The 18,497-nt window shown below is 38.7% G+C and overlaps 1 long non-coding RNA gene across 1 annotated transcript in view; it reads right to left on the bottom strand.

Moving 5' to 3' along the window:
* Positions 1-17,829, bottom strand: part of LOC107501438 — a 33,792-nt gene extending 15,963 nt beyond the window's left edge. Inside the window, exon 1 of the long non-coding RNA XR_001594764.2 lies at positions 17,376-17,829. This is a non-coding gene — a long non-coding RNA (uncharacterized LOC107501438). The remainder of the gene's footprint in view (positions 1-17,375) is intronic.
* Positions 17,830-18,497: the final 668 nt, after the last annotated feature.

The raw sequence follows: 18,497 nt of genomic DNA, 5'->3' as shown, positions 1-18,497 counted from the left end.
TTTCCTTTTTGGGGAAAAGAAATTTCTCAAATTAAAAAAAAAAAAAAGTAAGAAGCCTTAAGCCATGTACACAACCTTCTGGACGCTTAGAAGAGAACATGGCATTCTGGAACACCTAATTGAGTACCCGAAGCTTCTTACAGCAAAGAGGAGGGTTCCTGGCACCCTTCTCCCATTATGAAGCTTGCACTCAAATTTTAAGCTCTCCCAGGGCTGGCCATAATGGTTTTCATTTAAGCCTGGCTGGGCCCCCCAAGTTGAAGGCTTAGAGATCGCTTCTGAATCAGCTTTGTCATACAATACTTGAGGTGCCAAATTTAAGCAAAAAAAAAAAAAAAAAAAAAAAAGGAAAGAAAGAAAGAAAGAAAAACAAGAAACTCCCTTGAAGTCCAGAAAAATTTGGCTCAAGCCTATGCACATAATAAAAAATAACAAAGGGGAAAAAAGTGTGTGTGTTCTTACGTTCTTATAAAATATATCATTAGACGTCAGTGTCAAACCTCAGTCACAGCTGTTGGTAGATAAATCTGTGAAAGAGCTGGAAGGTAAATAAATACCTAGGTTGGGATTATTCGAATCTAATAGCTGCTTGACAAAGCTGGGGATTTCGACACCCAGGCTAATTACCCAGGCAGGGCAGCCTACCGCTAGCTATCTACAACTGGATTCCACATTCAGTGCAGTAACTTTAGCCACCCTGGGTGTCCAGCCTCTACCGTCAACCCACACTCAGAACAGGCTGTCCTTAAGGCTTAGTCTATGGAACCCAAGAGGAAAGGGAAGAACAAAGAGGAATTTTTGTCTGCCCTTTAAAACTCCAGCTGAGCTCAGGCCTCAAAAGGCACATGAGAGATGCCTGTATTCCTGATCTTGACCTATTTTGTAGTTCAGTCTCCAGGATTTGAAGGGTTTTAAATCAGTGTCTCTATCCTGTTTGGAGAGTGTCATGGAAGTCTCCAAACAAAGTTGTATTTCATTTCCACTCAAGCCTGTGGGGACGTGGGGTGAGCCTCTTTTCGTCTGTGCCTGTTCCTTGCCCTTAAGTTTAAATGGCATTGAGCCAGCTCTCTGATGTTTGACAGGTTTAATGATAAAACTCGATTTAGATGTGGGGTGTAGAGGTTTTGAATACAAGCTATAGAACTGGATTGCCTACAGTATGAAAATTACATAAGCTCAATCTAACTAGTTAAACCCCAGGACTGTTTCCCCATTTAAAATACAGAGATAAGAAAAGCAGCAAACATTTGTGGAATTCTTGCGTGCTTTCAAGTCCTGTAATATTCACATTTCTATGAAGCAGGTATTCTTATCATAATAATCACTCCCATTTTATTGAGAATAATAGAGCAGAGTGATTAAGTAGCATGCCCCAATGGGGAAAGATTTAAACCCAGTGACTAAATGCCTAGTTACTATGCTATATTGTTTCTCCAACTTTGATAGAAAAGAATAGTCCGTGACTCAGAAGGTGATGCTTAAATGAGCCCTACACAAGCAGGTTTTAGCACCGTACCTGGATCATAGTAAACACTTAATAAATGTTAGCTATAATTATTATCGATGAGGGTGATGAGAAAATGACCGTTGTGAGAATATGATGGTGATGATAACGATAAAGTTTGAGGAAATGTATATTTCCATCCCTCTTAACCCTATGTTACCTATTGAGGTCAGGAACCAAGACAGTGGAGTTTTGTTGTCGTTGTTGATGATTGCTGTTGTTTTTAAAATCGCCTTGAGTTGATTAAAATAGAATGAAACTCCCACTTCTTTAAAAATAAAGCTCTACTTCTGGCCCACTGCTAAGTGACAGTGAACAGGAAGAAAAAAAAAAAAAAGAAGGAAATTAGTCAAAGCAAGAATTTCTCTACCTTCCTTCTTCGAATTTGACTTACACCTCAGGCCCTGTACTAGGTGATTCCCACGACATATTTGCTGCTTGGGTGTTATTTTACAATTTGGCAGTTAAGGAATTTGAGCGTTAAAAAGGCTAAGAAACTTGCTGAACTACCATAAGCAGAAATCTCTGAGCCAGGGATTAATCCAGGCCTAAGGTGCCACGCTATTGTGGTGCTGGTCAGTAATTATTTGTGGGAAATAACTGAAATAAACTACACAGCGTCCCAACGTAAGAATCGCCTTTGTTTCTTCACAGAATTCTTTCATTTGGCCAACATTTATCGAGTATCTTATAGATGTGAGGCCTGGGTGCCTGACAGCTTCCAAAGATCCTTCGTAGCAGGCATGAGAAGGCGTCTGGTCAGTTGAGAGCAGGGTTCTGGTCAGTAATAGCAGGAGGCAGCTGTTCAGGAAGATATTACACAAGGACCCAGATTCATCATTCCAAACAGTTGGCAATCTGTTGTTTTAAATATCTTTCAATTCCTTTTTAGTTCTCTGTAGGTAAAAATAGCTCAGTTGCCAAGAAACCTATGACTGGTAAGTTCTCACTAAACAGATGCGCAAATTTGTTGCGAAATGAAAACTCCAAAAGGTTGCTCTTTAAAACTTCAACTTATGTTTGCACAATATAAGATGGGTCCATCATAATACCCTAAAAATGTGTTTTCATATTTAGATGATATAAATTGAGAAAATCACAGAAAGTATAGGAACTAAATACTGTCCCTATTATTCTCATTTCAGAGTCATGGCCTCCCATGTTCCACCAGAGACCGAACAATTCAACATTTGTTGAAAAAGTTGTTTCTGAGGCAAAGTTATTATATTTCTAAGTGAGCTAAACCCAAGGCACACAGTATATAGAAATAATTCATTTTAGGATTACAGATTTTTATGAGCCGAATTATGTTCCTTCAAAAAAAAAAAAAGTTGAAGTCCTAAACCTCAGTAGCTTGGAATGTGATTTTATTTGGAAATTGTGTCGTTGAAGGTGTAATTAAGTTCACAGGAGGTGGTTTTGGGGTAGAGTGGGCCCTTGATCCAATGTAACCTGTGTTCTCATAAGAAGAGAAGGACACAAAGAGAAGATGGCTATGTGACAACAGAGGCAGAGATTGCAGTCTACCAGCCAAAACAAGACTAGAATTGCTAGCGACCATGAGAAGCTAGAAGGGCAACAAGCATTCCCCTCAGAGTCATTAGCAAGAACACGGTCCTGCCAATACCTTGAGTTCAGACTTCTGGCCTCTACAATTGAGACAGAATAGATTTCTATTGTTTTAAACTACTCAGTGTTTATTACCTTGTTATAGCAGCCCTAGGAAATGTGCAGATTATTTTGAGAATAAAGCCTGACAACTTAAAATAGAAGAAAACTCTGCCTCGGGTTAGAGATTATTCAACACCTTATTATTCTTATTGATTTACCTTACGTATTTTCCTTGCATCATTAGTGCTTAAGAGTGTTTAGTGAATGAATGAATGAATGAATATATTTATATAAGTTGAAAGACCCATCTCCATGCCTGCCCTCCCTGGCTCCCTGCTCTCCACTCCTGGAAAACGTTTCCTGATCCTTCTTGCTGCACTTTGTAACTTTTTCAGGACATTAATTTGTCTCCTTGAGAGAAGGGACTGCAATACCAACCTCTGAATTTTCAGAAATGGTTAACCGTGCTTTGCACGAAGCAAGCACTCAATTGCTCAATAAATATCCATGGGATGAATTGAAAGAGTCACATTTTCACTGTTATCTTCATTGTCACATTCTCAGAAAAGTCTGCCCCAAGCTCTCCTTCGTGATTTACCTGGTTTCTTACCCTTTATCCCATACTTCGGAAAAAAAGATGTTCTTGACAAATACCCAGGTCCCTTCAGCAAGTCAGTGAACAATTAGCAACATTTTGCCATATTTACTTTATCATTTTCTTGTTTAACTTTTTAAAAGAAATATCAGAAATCATGATATTTTATCACTAAATACGTTAGTATGTATCTCTAAAAAGTATACTTTCTTCCTTGATGACAAGATTATCATACCGAATAAAACATAATTTTATTAATACCACCTAACTCCATCCTAGTTCATCTCCAGCTTTCCCTAGTTGTCTCAACATAGTGTTTCACAGTTGTTCTATTCAAACTGTGATTCCATTGGGTTCCAGGCATTGCATTTGATAGTTTGATCTTTTAGGTAATTTTTAATTTAGACATTGCCCCCATAGTCTCGCCTTCCTTTATCGTAACATGATCTAGATGATGAATTGAAGAGTCATGAATATTTTTCTATTCATCTGTAGGCTCAAAGTCTGTTCGTAGTAAAAAGTTTTTTAAAAAGCAATCAAGGTCAAATGAATCATAGACGTAAGACATACACATAAAATATAAATGCAAAACATAAAACTACAACTTTTAAAAAATTTCGTAGAAAAAAAGTCTTGAGGACCTAGGGCTTGGTGAAGAGTTCTTTGATATGATACCAAATTTGTCATCCTTAAAAGGAAAAACTGACAAATTGGATTTCATCAAAAGTAAAAACAATTTTCTCTCAGAAAGACCTTATTAAGAGGCTGAAAATACAAGCTACAGACTAGGGGAAAGTATTTGCAAACCTCCTATCTGACGAACGACTAGTACTTAGAATACAAAAAAGAGCTCACAATACTCAACTACTAAGGAAATAATCCAACTAGAAAATGGACAAAAGGCACGAATAGAAGAGAATATATTTCACCAAAAAAGATATTCAGATGGCAAATAAGCATGTGAAAACTGGTTCGATATCACTTGCCATTAAGGAAATGTAGATTAAGACCACAATGAGATATCCCTACATACTTTTTTAGAAAGAACTAAAATAAAACAATGACAAATGCTGTGCAGATGCAGAGAAACTGGATATCTCATACATAGATGGTGGAAATATAAAATCATACAGCCTTTTAGGGAAACTTTTTTTGCAGTTTCCCAAAACAAAAACTGAACATATACTTGCCATACTACCTAGCAATTGTTCTCCTGGGCATTTATTCCGGAGAAATGAAAAATAATGTCCACATGAAAACCAGTACATATTCATATCGGCTTTATTCAAAATAGCTTTGAACTAGAAATAACCCAAATGGGTGAATAATTAAAAAAATTGGTACAGCCATACCATGGAATATTGTTCAGCAATTAAAAAAAAAAAACTATTGAGATACGTAACAACTTGGAAGGATCTCAAGAGAATTTTGCTGAGTGGGAAACAATGTCATTCTGAATAGGTCAAATGCTATGTTGTTTTGTTTATATAACATTCTCTAAATGACGAAATTATAGACATGCAGACCACAGCCACAGTTGTCAGGGCTACGGGATGGCAGCTGGGAGGAGTGGCGTGATTATAAAGAGATCTTCATGGTGATGGACTAGTTCAGCATCTTGACTGCAGTGTCGGCTGCATATGATAAATATGACGTAGAACTATGATGTCATTGCACCAATGCCGATGTCTTGTTTTCATATATCATGTTATGTAAGCTATAACCAATGGGAAAATTAGATCAAGGGTCTTGTCCATACTATTTCTGCAACTTTCTGCGAATCAATACTTATTTTAATATAAAGAGTCAAAACTCCTCCAAAAATGATGGTTGCATTCTAGGTGATTTTTGGACTCTGTGCATCATTATTCCATTTTGTCACACTCACAGAAGTCTTGATTGAGCCCCTTATTTTCCCTGAATTTAAGCATCCACTCTAATCTGTCTCTTCAGTTCCTTCCTCTACAGAAGTTACTCAGTAATGACTTCCATGCCATAACCACAATGGCATACTGCTTCTCAAACCAGAATTACCTCAAGGGCTTTTTAAAACACAGATTCCCTTCCCCAAACCCAGATATTCTGATTCAGAAAGTCTGGAAGAGGCCAGTCACAGACATTTCTGACAAGCGCTCAGGTGACGCTAATGGGGACTAGTTGGTGCCACTGGTTTGATAGTCAAGACACCTGAAACCTGGTCTCCACCTTGTATGATATTCATCCAAATACTCAATCTCTGGGCCTCAGTTCCCCCAAAATATTAGGTACCCAGTGCATAAGATTATCATGAAATAAATAAGATACAGCAAGCTACTGAAGTAAGCACTGGAAAAGCTCAATACACTACAGTTTATTATCATCATTGTTGTTTTTATTAGCTCGTTTGGAATGTCACTTTAGCACATACAAGGTTTGTCAGTGCATCTCTCTTAATAAAAATATTAGTACATCCCCAAACCACATTTGCATTATAATTGTCCCTGTACTGGGGAAATATGGTCTCACATCTGTGTGTGTGTGTGTGTGTGTGTGTGTGCGCGCGCGCGTGTATGTTACAGGGTAGTAGCAGTGATAAGGAAGAGGTCATTTGTTTCAGTGGTTAATTAGTTTTCAAGCTCGTGATGTTTCCTTCCATGAAATGAACTGACCTTCTATCTATCCTTCAAGGCTCACAACATGTGAGCACAATGAACTCCACGATACTTCCCCCCAAAATACCTTCAAATACTCTATCTTTTAATATCTAGAGCATCGACAACCAGTATTATACGTTTTGACTAAATTGAAGAATATTGGTCATGTATATTGAGTTTCACCCAAATCAGATTATCTTAATTCACCGCATACCATGATATACCATTGGGCGTACAGTAAAAACTTAATACATTTCTGCAGATTAATTGAAAGTTACTTGTTTGAGAGGGAAAATTGAAAATACCTGGGCTATTTTTAATGATTTATTGAGTATCTACTATGAGTTTGGCATTGTTCTAGAAACTAAAACCAAAGCAAGCACACTATCTCATTCGGCGTCCCTTCAGAAAAGTAGGGTTTGTTTTGTTTTGTTTTGTTTTTTCACTTTTTAGACCCTAGAACCTGTCTGCTAGATTTGGGTGCCTCTTATGCATTGGCAAAGGATAGTTGTAGGGTTGGTTGAAAAGATGAGGCCTTAAACCCAGTCAATTTGAGGGTCTAATCACAACTCCTCCATTCACTTTTTGTGCAACTTGAAACAATATTGGTATTCTCCCATACTGCTAGTTCTGCCACTATAAAACAGTGAGAGTCGTGTATGAATTACAAAGTTGTCATGATAATGAAATAAATAGCATATGTAAATATAGCACCTAAATCTAAATCATATTTATATGGCAGATGCTCAAAAAATGTTAGACCTCTTTACTGGGACCTGGTCATTTGGGGAGAAGCAGACATCTTTCCCAAGGAAACATACAGACATTTGGAATTCCATTTGACATTGAGTGGGTGACCAGCCTTGAGGGGCGAGAGTGTCTCTCTGCCTCCTGTTTAAGAATTCCCTGAAGTTGCTCAGCTGGGGCCTTTACTGAGAAAAGGTGGATACGGAGAATTTGTTTAATATTTGTCTTCAGGAGGTGGACAGAGAAAACTGTTGATTTATCAGATGTAAGAGGTTGGGGTAAACTAATCAAAGTTGAGGGAAAATTAACAACAGTTTAAGCTGTGAAATCTCCATACTTGTAAATGAGACGATTTCAGGGCATATGAGAACACAGCCTCCGGGCTCTGAGAAGCTCTGCGCCAGGCCAGGATTGGGGGTGGGGTGGGCTGGGGTGGGGTGGGCTAGGGGAGTGCAGCTAAACAGCTGCACGTGTGAGAGGAATTAGCAGCTTCAGCTGACTGCCAGCCCAGTGTGAGTCACCAGCGAGTGTGTCAAGGCTGCCAAGAGGATAATTCGATCTGGAGCTGAATTAACAGGACCGTAGTGTCCAGACCTAGTGTCCAGACCGAAGGGAGTGATCCTCCTCTGTCTCGACATGAATCAGACCACGCCTAATGCACTGCGGCGCTTGTTTACCCCAGATATCCCATTTCTTTACAGTGTACCATAGGGAGTTTACTGTATTATGGGAATAGACGGTCTAATATTTGCATTAAAAAAACCCCTTAATTCTTTACCTTACCTCTGCTCTAGAGTTAATCACACAATTTGTACTGTTATTTTATATGTGAATGTCTGTATCTTTGAGGGCTAGAAAGGTTTTTTTCTTTTGTCTATCTGGTTCTACTGTTTCAAGAAAATGGATCAGCCTCTAGAAGCTGCGAAAACAGATCCGAATTCGAATCCTGTTTTAAATTATTACTAACAAGAAAAATGAAGCAGCTGCTCCTCTCACACCCGGTTCTGTATTTTGAGGTGAGAATATTTTTCTTCACACTTCTCTGTACTCCCAACCTACCAGACACAGACCCGTAGACATATACCATCCTTATCTTCTATTTTTTTTGTACAAAGCAGTAAGCATCGCATACTGGGAATTATATCTCCATAAAAAAAAGGCATTTGGGAGGTTAGCTAGGTAGGGAACAGGCTAATGCAGAAATGGTAACATCCCTAATCTCTGGTAAGATAACATACTGGAGATTTTAGTCAGAGTGATAAAGAATCAGGTCCTAGGGATCAGAGACAATCCCCTTTCAAGACAGCAGAGTTAAAACAGATGAATTCACGCCTGGAAATGAGGTCAAATATAAGACTTATCAAATTATCCGCCCACCCTCTTTTTTCCACCCCAGCTATTAATCTGAACACAAGATTGAACTAATAGCCAAATGAGCAGTAAGAGAAGCCCAGGGCAATTCACACGGAGATTTGTTGGGATATATCATCTCTGTTTCAAAAAAAAAAAGAGTTCTGATATCAGACACCATGGGACCAATAAATATATGGAAAGGAAAGATGGTTTTCTGAAGACTCAGAACCCACCTCTCAAATGTATCCTATATTGGAAGCAAATGAAATTACAAAGTAAAATATTAAAACAGCATGTGAGAAACGCTTTATAAAATAGGAGCGAAAATTCTAGGCATTAACATCTAAGAGAAAGAAATGACAGAATGAGGGGGAAAAAGACCCTACACTTAGATAATAAAGGAAAGGAGGTGAAATATGCAAAGAAAAGGATTAGTTCCATTAAAACTACAGCAACGGTGAAGAGTAAAATAAACATTCAGGAATTTTTTTTTTTTTTTTTTTTTTTGTGGTCAGAGAGGTTCTGATGAGGATAAATCAGTGATAAGGAGGATAAATATGAGAAAAATTCAAAAGGGAGAAAAAAATGACAAAAAGATGAAAACAGTCAAAGTGAAGACGAGGCTCTGCAGGACGGAGAGCACAGACCGGACCTGAGAATTACAGGCATTAACGTAACCATGAAGAAGCCTCTGTGGGGACCCCCGTGAGAGAGGCCTCACAGCGACCCCCGCCTCACTTTTCCCTGCCCCCTACCTGAACAATAGATTGTCCCCTGAGGCTTGGAACATCCCTCGCCATAGAAAGTTGCCCCGAAACTTATGATTAATACCCGTTCTCCCTGATCACAATCCTTCTGGTCTAGCATTCTTTCCAGGCTACTCCCGTCTTTGTCCCTGGGTTGCAAAGCCAACGGAGGGACCACGTTGCCGGAGGAACGGCTCCATGAAGCATAACAGACCCCCGGAGCCGTCGTGCAGCCCCTGGAATAATGCCCAGATTTCCCCTTCAATACTTAGCCGAACTGAGAAAGGAAGGCAGTTTTTAAAGGTGTTAACCTGCTGCCTTCTCAGATCACCGGTGCTCTGACAATAAACGCTTATTCTAAATATCCCAACTCCTGTGTCGGTCTATCGGCTGAGCAACGCAGGCAGCCTGGGGCCTGGATTTGGTGGCCCTCTGGTTTCAACCGCACACAAACTTCATTACTTTAATACAGTTTCTTTTTTTTCTCTGATTCAAACTGGTTTTGCCCATTTAATGGTATTGTGACTCACTTGCTTTTCTCCGCCCTTATCCTCTGTATGCCTCCTCCTTTAATCATAAGCCTTAGGGAATAAGATTAACTGAGCCTCAGGTCTATAACCATGAGGACAATAAGTTTCTGTTGGCCTTTCATCTTGGCTTTTAGATGTGTTTCAGCCCCAGGCCCAGCTAGGAAGAACGGCAACCCCACCCATCATAGGACCAAGTCCCAAGACCAGTCAGATAGCACAGTAGCTGATTCCAGAACTGGACACAATGACCAATGACCTCATCCCCTTCTAATTCGCCAATCAGCAGTACCCACCACTGGACTCCCTTAGTTTCCATGACTACTGACTTTTCCCCCAATCTGTACCCTTCTGGGACCAGGAGCCAGGCCTTTGGTAGGTCACTTACGTCTCCAGGACTTGCAACTCTAATAAAACTTACTTCCTTTGCTCCAAAACATGCATGTATCTCTTCTTTGCTTAATATTGGAATATGTGATGGGGAAATGTTGAGATTTAGAAAAACATGCATATGCAAAGTCTTATTGTTCACAGTATACTTTATAAAAGGAAAAACAGAAATAACACAAAGATTCAATAACAGGGAAATGGTAAAAGCATGAGTAAATGGTAAAAGTAATGATAAAAGCCTATTTGATTATAAAAACATGATAACCTATATGATTATGTAAGCTATAATTATGTTGGGAATATTCATATTATAATATGTATCCAGAGCAAATAGTATTATGTCATCATGTTTTTTTCATTATATAATTTGATATTCTCCAAAATATATCCAAAAGCCTACATTCGATGTATATATAAATTTTGTCTGTTAGGAAAAAAAGATATTTTGAAAAGGATTTCTAGGTAGGCTATGGTGTTTAGAACAAAATTAGAAAATAGCGACTTCAGGGACCTGAGGGAATAAAGCAGCTTCTTATGAGTAGATTTTTCACAGCAGTTAGTGAAATAAAAGGCTATGGTCGCTTTATTCGTAGGTTAGACAATTTCTAATATTGACATTTTCCGTGTTTATTTTCACTTTTTATACCTTAATCTTTACTATATCTTGTTTTTCCCCAACTTTACCCATATATACATCCTCGCCTATTCTGCCAAAGACAAACTCAGCACTAAAAAATATCACCAACGAAAACAATGCAAACAAATCAGTCCTTCTCTGTTAGATGTTTTAGAAAAAATGGACATTATTCCCCAATGATGTTACAATCCACATAAGAAAAAAAGGACAGATGTGTAAGAAAAGAATAAAAACACCTTAAAAAAAGAAACGCATGAGGCTTTGATTCTGGGCTCTATCCTGCTGTTTTCTCAGTCTACCAATCATTTCACAAATACTACTCTGTTTAATTTATTTATTTGTATTTCTCTAAATTTTTTGTTGGTGTATATGCATGTAATTGATCTCATATTTAGTAATATTTTTAAACTCATATTTTATAGATGACTGTGTCTTCTAAATAATTATATCATCTGTGATAACTGCAATTTTGTAGCTTTCTAATTCTTAGGCTTTATTTATTTTCTTCTATTGAAAAGGCAAGAACCTGAAATAGAATAGTAAGTTAAAAGTGATTAGCATGCTTCTAATATCTCATTAAATAAAAACATTTGCTTTAAAATGTTGCTACTCTGACAAAAACAAAAAGTAACATCCAAATGTCATTGATGCAGCAAGAAAGTGCTTTGAGAGATTGTCAAGGGGAGAGTGTACATGAGGTTTTTGAGATTCGAGTGGGTCTGGTTTACTGGAAGCAAGATCAGGCTGAGCAGGCAGCCAGGGGATTGCTCACACAGGCCTTGGAGGACCAAGAGATAAGGTTGTGAGATAAAGGGGTCCAGGTCCCTGGGGGCCTCTCAAGGCCCTACTCAGGATGTTTCTCTTTCTAGGGAAAGGTCTGGAGATAAACGCTAAGACCAAGCTAGTCCTTACAGTTCACAGAGAGATTTAAAAATATCACCTCATTTTACACTAATGACATAGGGAAACAACCTCTAAAAGAAGAAACCCACTTGGAAGGTTAAGGAGAAGCCAGTAAGACAACTAATGTTTATTCGAGGTTCACTGCATGCCAAGCGCTCTTCTGAGAGCATTGCATGGATTGACTTATTTCACCTTTGCAACAATTTCATGGGAAAGTTGAAAGAAGGAATGAGCCCAGATTTCACAACTTTTACATATCAGAGAGGAGACTGCACCCCAGAAGAGAGGTACCCCACACGGGGAAGAGTAGAACCACCACTGAACCTTGAGATTGTTCTGTAAGAGCCTCCAGCCTGGTTCAATGTAAACTACTATTTTAAAGGGAAGTGATGCTTGCAGTCTAATGGGATACTGCTCCAGGCAATAGGAAGGGAAAGGTGCCTTCATTTACAGGCTGGGAGAACCCCGAGAAACCTCATTTGGGACCAGGGACAAAGCAGGGAGGGAGAGCAGGAATTTCTCAGGGAGGAGCCTAGACAGGCCAGATTCAGAGGAACCTGAAATTGAGAAAGTTTTCTCAATGATTTTCATTAATTCTGATTTGCATGCTATAATTTTTACAGCTTTGTCCTGTTTTCTATAAAAATAAATTTATAAGTGGTTGCATGTGAGTCGTGGAGCATAGCTGACTTTTTATGTCTTGAGCGTGTTTTTGTATTCTCTAAGATACTACAATGACATATATTGCTTTTGTAATGAGAAAGAAATAAATCAAAAATAAATAAGCATTGAACTATGTGAAGCAAATAAGAAAACAAAAAATGCGTAGAAAACAGAAAAATATGTTTTTCAAATTTTTTTCTATTTTTCCTATATGATCTAATTTTTCTATAAATAGTATATGTTGCACTTTTAATAGCACAAAAGTCGACTTTTTTACATCTAATATTTTTTAAGCTTTAAATGAATCACCATTTCCAAAATGCACTCCCTTGTTTACACAAGCATTTCCTTCACTATGCATCGATAAGGCCGACTACGAGTGAGATGAATGCATTTTTGTATGATATGTCAACACGCCCTTTGAACCTAGTCAATATCAGTGGTGGTTTTCAACAAATGGACCTTCTTTTTTTTCAGATTTATAGTGCGCGCGCGCACACACACACACACACACACACCTTGTTTAGATAAGCATTTCCTTCACTATGCATAGATAAGGCAGACAAGTGAAATGAAAGCATTTTAGTATATGTCAACATGCCCTTTGAACCTAGTTAATATTAATGGTTGTTTTCAACAAATGGACTTTCCTTTTTTCAGACTTACAGAGCACACACAAACACACACACACACACCTTGTTTAGATAAGCATTTCCTTCACTATGCACAGATAAGGCAGACAAGTGAAAGGAAAGCATTTTAGTATATGTCAACATGCCCTTTGAACCTAGTCAATATTAGTGGTTATTTTCAACAAAAGGATCTTCCTTTTTTCAGATTTACAGCACACACACACACACAAACACACACACAGAGGTTTTATTGACAGATCACAGTCTGCTTATAGATTGATCAGTGGACTAAAAATAAGAGAACATCTCCTTTATCGCCCTTTTATATCATAACTAGACTTTTTTCTTAACATTGAATATAAATATTTTTAAACATATTGAAAAGTTAAAAGGTTTTTGCAGTGAGCATCCATTAACCCACTACTTAGTGTCAACAATCAGCATTGTCCTATTTTTTGCTATCACATATCTGTCCATCTGCCCCATTCAACAATCTACCATATTTATCTGATGCATTTCAAAATCAGTTGCAGACATCAGTACATTTCCCCCTAAATACTTCAGCAGGCATGTCAATGTAACTAATTTTTAGGTGTGTGTGTGTGTGTGTGTGTGTGTCTGTGTGTGTGTGTGTGTGTATGTCTTTCTTTTTAAATTGAGGTTGTTTAAAAGAGAAGTTTGAGGTTCACAGCAAAATTGCAGAGAAGGCAGATAGAGATCTCCTCATGCTCTATGCATCGTTTCCCTATTATCAACATCCCCCACCAGAGTGGTACATTTGTTATAAGTAATGAATCTATACTGGCACATCATTATCTCCCAAAGCCTGTAGCTTACATCACAGTTCACTCTCGGTGCTGTACATTTTATAGGTTTGGACAAATGTCTGAGGACATGTCTCATCATTATGATATCATGCAGAGTGGTTTCAATGCCCTAAAATCCTGTACGCTCTGCATATTCATCCCCACACCTTGATCCCTGGCAACCACTAATCTTTTTAGTGTTTCCATAGTTTTGCCTTTTCTAGAATGTCATATAGTTGGAATCATACAATTTGAAGTCTTTTCATATTGGCTCCTTTCATTTAGTAATATGAATTTAAGGTCCCTCTGGGTCTTTGTCTGTCTTAGTAGCTCATTTCTTTTTAGTAATGAACAATATTTCATTGTGTGGATGTACCACAATTTATGTATCCATTCACCTACTGAAGGCTATCTTGGTTGCTTCCAAGCTTTTGGCAATTATGAATAAAGCTGCTGTAAATATTCATGTGCAGGTTTTCGTGTAGGCATGTTTTCAATTACTTTGGGTGAATACTAAGGAGTTGCCTTTGGATCATATGCTAAGAGTATTTTTAGATTTGTAAGAAACCACCAAACTTTCTTCCAAAGTGACCATACCATTTTGCATTTTCACCAGCAATGAATGAATTCCTGTTACTCCACATCCTTGCCAGTATTTGGTGCTGTCAGTGTTCCAGATTTTGTTCATTCTAATACATGAACTATTTTTTTTTTTTAAAAAAGATCGCTTAACTCTCTAAAACACAAATTTAAAAATTAATTGAAAAGATACATTTCTTGGTTATATATTCTACTTTTAGACTCATTAAATATTACAATTGTAAATTATTTTTTTCTTCTAAGTTTGACTGACATCCACATACTGAATAATAAATAATAACTCTTTGCCTCTGTGGTAAACAAACAAACAAACAAACAGTTCCTGGATTTTTCGAGAATGCCAGACAATAGTCATGGATGACTTTCTACATGAAGGGGTGAGATATGCAAGGGGAAGCCAGACTACAAATACAGGTCTCATCTCTCTGAGACACATCCAGATGCCCCATACCTGTTACTGTAAGTCCCATGTGCCTTTGCTCCCTGACCATGAAGTCAATTTGTTATCAGGATTGTATTGAGCTGTATTAGACTGAAAACATAAATAAATTAGTGGAAGGCGCAGGGGTTTTCAGTGAATTGGGGGACTACGACATAGAATATATTTTGAGGGGGAGAGAAAAAAGTTTTTATCAGAGTCAAATCATAGATGAAAGTTTAGAAAAGGAGAAAAAATTGTGGTCCAAGATATGCAGACAAGGCTTCATGGGGCAGGATATAATCTTGAAAGAAAGGCAGGACTCAGACGATAGAAAGGGAAGAAAGGGAAGGGCATTTTTGACAGCAGTCATAATGTAAGCAATGGTGTTACTTATGAGAAAGCAGATGCACTTTGTGGCAGAGAGGTTTTTTTTTCTTTTCTTTTAAGACATCATAGCTGCTTAAACTCTCATTAAGCAATTTTCCTCAGAAATTCTCAGGTCATCCGTCTAGTATTTCCTTGGCCCTCTGATTAATCTCATGCTTATTTCAGCTTTGACCTGTGGTTACATCATTCATACTGTTACCTTCTAATTGCCTCTGGGCACAGAGTATGCTATTTGACTTTGCACCATTTTATCTCATTGAGCAACATGGTGGCCATTTACATTAGAGAAATCATCATACAATGCAATTATTGCTGTTAATATTGTTCTCTCTCTCTCTGTATGTGTGTGTGTGTGTGTGTGTGTGTGTGTGTGTGTGTGTGTGTGTGTGTTTATGAGAATGTTAGATCTCCTGGATGAAAGACTTCTGGGTCTTTCTGACCCGGAAGTACACTAAACTGGGGATCAGACAACCTGTCTTCTCATCTTATTTCTGCAACTAATTTATATGAGACCTTGCTCAAACCACTTACATTTTCTCTGAGGTTGTAAAGTAAAAGTGGTCGGAGAGGGCCTTCTATAAAATAGCTTCAAACGCTGGACTGAAATGTCATCATTAAAGACATGTTGGGAGTGAGGATGGAAACACTAGAAAGAATTGCCTTAAAAAAGGAACTTTTTCTTCGTGGAGAGTGTGGTAGATGATGAAAGCAGATGACTGAATTTCTGAGGATGATTAAGGTCTTAAAAAACTCCCTTTTAGGAGTCTCGTGTGTGTGTGTGTGTGTGTGTGTGTGTGTGTGTACTGGCAAAGGGGGGAGATTGATATCAAGATTTAGCAGTTAGGAAAATAACACCTAGTGTATTTTTCCAATTTTTCCATTCTATTTTTTTTTTTTGGCGGGGGGTGGGGGGGTGGGAAGAAACAGACAATATAACACAAAACAAACAAAACAGAAACAGCACTATAACCACTACAACGAAAGACAACCAGTGGGCATTTAGCAAAAACCAAAACAGCCAGACATTCAATACCTCTTCAACTCAGTACCCACGCTATACCCTTCCATGTCTATAGCAAGGATCTTGAAACATGAGAATTGATGTTAGAAACAAACACCGAGGGTCTGAAAAAAAGCCATCAGCACTTACTGTGTTGAGGACACACCTTTGAAAAAGGATATTGACCTGAGGCTTTCTAAAATTTGCTTTTGGCTCCGAAAGCTTAGAATTACATTTCTGGATGGAGTTTCCTCAGATGTAAAATTGATACAAATAGGCCACTACATGAAGGCCTCCAGAAAAATCTCGGTCGGGCTCTTTTGCTGGAGAAGAGGCGAGACTACACAGCTGGCTGTGGAGGGTGTGTTGGAAGTGTTAGTAACGGAAAAGTAAATGTTCTCAAGAATTCAGGCCTTGGGAAGCTTCCGTGAGGTTAATTGCTCATGGAAAAAAGTTAGGGCCGCTCAGAACTTTGTCACACATGAAAAGTAGACATTGCTTTATCATTAACAGGAGCAATTTTTCGTGTCAACACTAAAGGCTAATGCAGCACACTATGTCTTCTGTTTTCGTGTTATTTTCATTGCTTTTTTTTGAAAAGCAACCCAACTTCTAACTTTGAATACAGTCCTCTTTTCTGTCTTATCACACGAGCATACTTTATGGTTGAAAGACCAACTGTGCTGACTACAAAAAAAAAAAAAAAAAAAAAATCTCACCAAGGAGACTCAGTTAAAACTTCTTTGTGTATCTGTACGTCCATTGACAAAGAAGCTTAGTGAGCATGAGGGCTTTATGTAAGACCTGTGACAATAATATACCTTGGACTTAATAATCTCCTATGGCATGCTGTGTCTTATTGCTCCCCAGTAGAAATAGCTCACACCAGCTGTTTCTTTCCACTCCCATCAGCCCTAAACGAGTAAATATGAGACAAACGGCTGTTTAGTCATCTTGTTGGCATCTAAGTTCTACACTGGTCTCCCTCAGTTAGAAAAATATTTGGTGTATTTCGGTTCAACCTGCTGCACTCATATTTACAGTCAGAAAACACAGTCCTCTTTCTTAAAATATCCTGAAATGAGTAATGCAAAAAGGCCAGGAATACCATGGGCCAGGGGTTAATACAAACTCCAGCTTTTGTCCACAGTGCACTCAGTTTTCTTCCTTGGCAGTTCTTAACCCTCTCGAAAAGCAATGGCTTTCTTAACGACACCTACCTGCCAGCAAAATGGCGACCTACAGCGTATGCGTTTCGTTTCACAGACATTGGAGAAGTTCAGCGTAACCTGGAGGGGCTTTGCTTCATGGTGACGAGAAGATTCCAGACTCTCCTCCACGGGCTCTGCTTTGAAGCTGACAGCCTGTCCAGAATAACGTGGATGGCCTTTACAGTCTCCCCTGACAGTTGGAGCCTCTGATAAAATAAATAAACCTCATATGGGCACTTTCTTTCCTCCTTATCTTCTGCCAGCAGCGTCTAGTTAGTGTGGTTCAGATTTGTGGCCGCATGGGGCTAGGGAAAACTGCCGTCTGGCTAGAAAACGGGACGGCTGTTTACATTATGATGGAGGACAGGATAGGATAGTTAAAATAAACTCTCTGATTTCCTGTCACTTCCTTTCTTTAGTGTGGCTGTCGCGTCTCCGCACAAAGGACTCTTCGTGCTGGCTGCTCTGTCTGGTAGATGGTTCTGTATCTGGATCAATTCTTTCCTCTAAAACAAACAGAGTGTGGCAAGCTCTTCTCTCCTTCCTTTAATCTTCTTTAGTGGATTCTGCGAATTCACATGTGGAAGGAGGAAACGGCTCCTTGTTACTGAGGCTGTTACAATTATTTAGGGAGCCAGGTCTTATCTGTACTTGAATGGTTCAAAGAAAAATTTTTTTTTAAGTAAAAGTATAAATTCCAGTGATACTTTAAACCTCACGAATCCAAAACACCTCATGACAAAAGACAGATCTATTATAATGACAAAATAAAACACTGTTTTTAAGGCGGAGAAACAAAATAACACCTCTTTCCTTCCATTTCAACCTGTGAGCCAAACTCTGGCTATTACAAGTTGCATTGAGTGTGTCCGTTAGTATACAGATTGTGTGTTCTTTTGTGTGCACATGCCGTGTCGCAGCACTGCCTGTCGGCATGTCTCTCACCCGTGCCCTTCTTCGAGCAGCTTGACTCTGTTCCCAGCCTCACACCATGATTCTGCTGTGATGGGATTCACAGCTGGAACCCGAAATACAGAGGCACCTATGGAACAGCCTCTCTCCTAAATGTGTTCTGACCTTCCTACTTAGCGTCCTGGATGGTGATATCCTTTCTTCTCCAGGCTGAGAGAT

This window comes from Rousettus aegyptiacus, unplaced genomic scaffold, assembly GCF_014176215.1.
Source record: "Rousettus aegyptiacus isolate mRouAeg1 unplaced genomic scaffold, mRouAeg1.p scaffold_m13_p_15, whole genome shotgun sequence".
In the NCBI taxonomy this organism is placed as follows: Eukaryota; Metazoa; Chordata; class Mammalia; order Chiroptera; family Pteropodidae; genus Rousettus; species Rousettus aegyptiacus.
This window is presented reverse-complemented; position numbering and strand designations above follow the sequence as displayed.